General features: G+C 38.5%; 1 protein-coding gene across 11 annotated transcripts in view; it reads right to left on the bottom strand.

Moving 5' to 3' along the window:
- The window catches only part of NCOA2 (nuclear receptor coactivator 2), a 295,906-nt gene that overhangs the window by 103,737 nt on the left and 187,290 nt on the right, over positions 1 to 4,879 (bottom strand). The gene's annotated exons all lie outside the window — the stretch shown is intronic.

Here is a 4,879-nt window from a genome sequence, read left to right as displayed (position 1 = left end):
ATCATATGTCATTATCAGTCTCCCATTCATTCTCCAAATAATCAAGTCTGTACTATCATAAATATTCACCTGCAATCCAAAACACTGTCTTTACTATGTGAGTATCTCCAAGGGCATGTCCAAGAGCTGTTGAGTTCCCTAACCTACCCTTTCCAGTAAGCTGGAGGACCCTGCCATCACCCTAAGATTATATCACATACTATATAACCAAACTAGAAGCATCACCCCAAAAGCCTGATTTATAGATATCCTACTTCTGAAAGATGGTATCAGAGCCCTTTTGCTTACTTTGCTTCATGGCAGCTATTAGCTGAAGCTCAGGCTTCAGCTTTTTTTTTTTTTTTTTTTAAGATTTTATTTATTTATTCATGAGAAACACACAGAAAGGCAGAGGGAGAAGCAGGCTCCCTTCGGGGAGCCTGATGAGGAACTCGATCCCAAGACCCCAGAATCATGACTTGAGCCAAAGGCAGATGCTTAACCACTGAGCCAACCAGGTGCACCTCAGGCTTCAGCTTTGAATGATAATTTCCATCACAAGAACTTCATGCATTTAACATGCGTAAAAAAAGAATAAGAAAGAAAAACTAAATTTTAACAGGCTCACCACATTAACTTTTGTGGGCTAGAACCAGGTTGTTTCCATTACTGTTTTCTTGAATCCTTAAATAATCCTGTTAGTTTATGAATACTGACTCACCTACATTTTTTTTCTCACCTACATTTATAATACAACCTGCCCACTTCCATGGTTGCAAGTGGTGTACTGGGAAATGCTTAAAAACCCAGCTCTTGGGGGGGAAAGTAGTAAGCATCATGAGGTTTACTACAAATTTAACTAGTATAAAGGATGTGCAGCATATAATCTATAAATGATAATACAACATTCTTGTCCATTCCATATAGCCAACTGATTCTTACAGAATACTTCTATTTTTGCCAAATCCTTGTATTGCAACCAACTTCTGGTTATAATAGATGAAAAATAGTTCCAATGTGAATATTGGTTGAAGTTTTCACTTAAGTTAATGAGTAAGACAAAAGTGAAATAATGAAAATGTATGAAGATGCTGTATGTAGAAATATAATTGTCAATCTGTGAGTGACTTTTTTTTTGCTAAACTGAATATTCTCTTTTGTGTATGCATTAACAGCTACTTAATGTTAAAATGTCAGATGGTTTAAAAAATGTCAGCTGGTAATTATTAACATTTTCTCATCCCCCCCAAAAAATCTCCCTTACTTTTTAAGTCTAAAATGACAGCTAACAAGACAAAAAAAAAAAAAAAATCAAGCTTTGATTTATAGAGTTTATCAGATTTGCAGGGTGTCAACACTGTCACCAAGGCTGATTTCAAATATAACCTGAATGTGGACTTAGGAAGACATGCAGAGTAGCCACCATACATAGTATATCTATCATGGAAATAGATACAAGGCACAAAGAGCCTCTAGTGCATAGATAATGGCAAAATGCAGTAGTATAATTAGAAAATGATAAATTTTAGTCTTCCTTGCCTTTCTAAATATCATTTAAAGTCTGTATAATTTTTAATGATGGCTGTACTCAACAATTGGCTCAAAAATTCTTGAAACTGAAAAACTGGGTTTCATTGGTTGATATGAGTTGACTCTAGCACACCACTGGTCCTCATCTTCTCTCAAACTACTTATTTTTTAAGTTATTTTCATAATTAGAGAAAATTCATAAGTATAAAAGCAACCTGGAATTCCAATGTTCTCAAAATGGCATGAAAATCAAAACTGTACTGGGTGACAGGCACTAATGAGGGCACTTGATGAGATGAGCACTGGGTGTTGTACTATATATTGGCAAATTGAATTTTTTAAATATTTTTTTTAAAGCCTGTATCATTAATCACAATGAGAAACCAGGACAGTCTTTCAGACAGCCTGCTTCAACATGAAAAGTCCCCCCAAATCTAACTTGTACCAATACAGATTTTTGAAATGTGCACCTTTTCATTCTTGTTATTCACTCATCAAAACTACTTGTAGAAAAACAATAATGAAAGGTTGAAACCAATTCTCTATTAACTGATAAATACATCCTGTATTCAAATATGTTTCACTAGTTTTAAATGAAGCAACAAATATTTTCTAAATAATAAAATCATTTAAAATTAGTATTTTAAGAAAAAAAAAACAAAAATTATGCCTAAATTGGGGTTAACACAGGAGATGTTACTGTAAACAGGGAAGTAGAGATGTGTTTTTGGTACTCCCCTAAATGTTTGTCACTTTACACTACCGTTTTATTTTAAAAAGAATTTTTAAAAGATTTTATCCATTTATTTGACAGAGAGAAAGAGAGAGTGTGCACAAGCAGGGGAAGTGGCAGATAGGGAGAAGCAGGCTCTTGGCTGGGCAGGGAGCCTGATGTGGGACTCGATCCCAGGACCCCAGGTTCATGACCTAAGCTAGTGTCCGGTTTAAGTACGCACTCCTATCTCTCTGCTCTGCTTCTGCAAGGTCCGCCGCAGTGTGCATGCCCCCGGGGGGCCAGCCCCCGGCCAACGTGTGCCTGTAAGGTGCTATCCGCAGGAGGATGCCTGCTTATTTACATAGCTGCTAATTCTCCCTCCAAATCCCGTCCTTTAGGCCATTTAAAAATATCCTTTCTTCTATTTGCAAAATGAATGGGAACTTGAGGAACAGGTGAGGACAGACAAGACTTGAGAGAAAGAGTCCAGCATGCCTGGCTCATGTACCTGAGCCTGACACTGGAGGATGCCCTGATTATAAGCCCGGCTTTCCCCATGTGGATTCTAGAGTGAGGCACCTCAAGCAATCCAGTTTCGCTTCTCTAGCACAATTATGATTTCATTCAGTTTGAGACCTGTGACTGAAATACAAATGAAGTTTGGAAACGTCATAAAGATGATGGATGGACTTTATTTATAAAACTGAAAGGGGGATCTGTTAGGCACGAAGAATGAGAGAGAAGGGCTTGGGCCTGACTTATGTGTCGCTCTTAAACCACAGCTGGCTCTCAACCACGGAGACAATCAAGACGGCCCAAAACAGAGCTGGCAAGGGTGTGGTTTGCAAAGGCTATACAGAGTTCTCTGGCATCAGAAAATTTTACTGTCTTCAAATCACCCTATAGGAAAGGACATTCATCACCCACTTCCCCACCATTTTTATTTCCCATTTTCCATCTGAAGGAAGAGCTCAATGAAGACCCCAGCACATGTGAAGAAAAGGTGACTTTCTGTTTAATATGAGATATTTATGTTTTTATTTTTTATTTATTTTTAAAAGATATTTGTTTATGAGAGAGAGAGAGAGAGAGAGAGAGAGAGAGGCAGAGACACAGGCAGAGGGAGAAGCAGGCTCCATGCAGGGAACCTGATGTGGGACTTGATCCTGGGTCTCCAGGATCACGCCCTGGACTGAAGGTGGTGCTAAACCGCTGAGCCACCCGGGCTGCCCATGTTTTTATTTTTTAAAGATTTTATTTATTCATGAGAGACACACTGAGAGAGGCAGAGACAGGCAGAGGGAAAAGCAGGCTCCCTTTGGGGAGCCTGATGCAGGACTCGATCCCAGGACCCCGGCATCATGACCTGAGCCAAAGGCAGCTGTTCAACCACTGAGCCGTCCAGGCGTCCCCAAAAAGATATTTATTGAATACCTAACCAGTCATTGTGACAGGTAGTTGCTGAGGGCATTTACACAGCTCATCATATCTTCAACAACCAAACAACCTCAATATAGTGATTGCTAAATTCTGTATGAGGAAACGAGTTTCAGAGAGAGAAAATAATTTGCCCTGGTTCAAAAGAGTTTGTAAGTGGAAAATCCAGGATTTATACCTAGCTTCTGTCTGATTTGATCCTGAAGTCCTGCTGCTTTTTTTTTAAAACAATTTATTAAACAAAAAATATCTTTCAAATTAGATTAGAACATCAAAGAGCATCTGTGTTTTTCATTTGGTTTTTAACTTCTGCTTCCCTTTTCAAAACATATTACTTTTCAAATTAATAGAAACATTATTATAAGAATAAGACATGACAGGGTGTTTATTGCTGCTGCTTCTTGGGTGGTTGTGGTATGCAGCCTTATGATTAAACTTTCAGTAAAAGTATGGCACAGTCCCAGCGTGACACATCTTAACGTGTTTTATAGTTTGAAGGGGGAATTACCAAGGTTTTGCAAAACTTTAAACCCTTGTGCAAGACCTTGATAGTAAAAAAAATATAACTGTTTTAAAGTGCAAAAGTCCTGCCTAACACGCAACGTTCACAAAACTGTATCGTTCAAAATTTTCAGCAACCCTGAAACAAGCAGCTTGATTTCTCCACTGCAATATCAGCAACTAGAGATACAGCAACTTCAAAGCACAATGAAATTTTACCCAATTATTTCTCCTAAGAGCCCTAGGAATATTATTCTATCCATTTGCTGATATGAAAAACTGGAAAGATACAAAATTGAGATTAAATGGAGTTTTTTATAACCAGCATATCTCAAAGGGAGAAGAGGGAAGAATAGATGAAGGGAGACTGAGGTAGGCACTGCAAGTAGAAACTCACTGAACGCTGAGTGCTGAATGAGAGGAATTTTGGTGGAGAAATTGGGAAATAAAGACTGATTTTCAGGAATCCCTGGGTGGCTCAGTGGTTTGGCACCTGCCTTCGGCCCAGGGCGTGATCCTGGAGTCCCGGGATCGAGTCCCACATCGGGCTCCCTGCATGGAGCCTGCTTCTCCCTCTGCCTGTGTCTTATGAATAAATAAATAAAATCTTAAAAAAAAAAAAAAAAAGACTGATTTTCAGAGTAGGCTGGTATTAGAAACTGTATTGTGTATGTTATGCGTATATTTTTAAGTTCTTAGAAGATAGCACTGCATTTG

Source organism: Canis lupus, chromosome 28 (genome assembly GCF_048164855.1).
Source record: "Canis lupus baileyi chromosome 28, mCanLup2.hap1, whole genome shotgun sequence".
In the NCBI taxonomy this organism is placed as follows: Eukaryota; Metazoa; Chordata; class Mammalia; order Carnivora; family Canidae; genus Canis; species Canis lupus.
The sequence above is the reverse complement of the archived record's forward strand: the minus strand, read 5'-3'. Positions and strand labels throughout refer to the sequence as shown.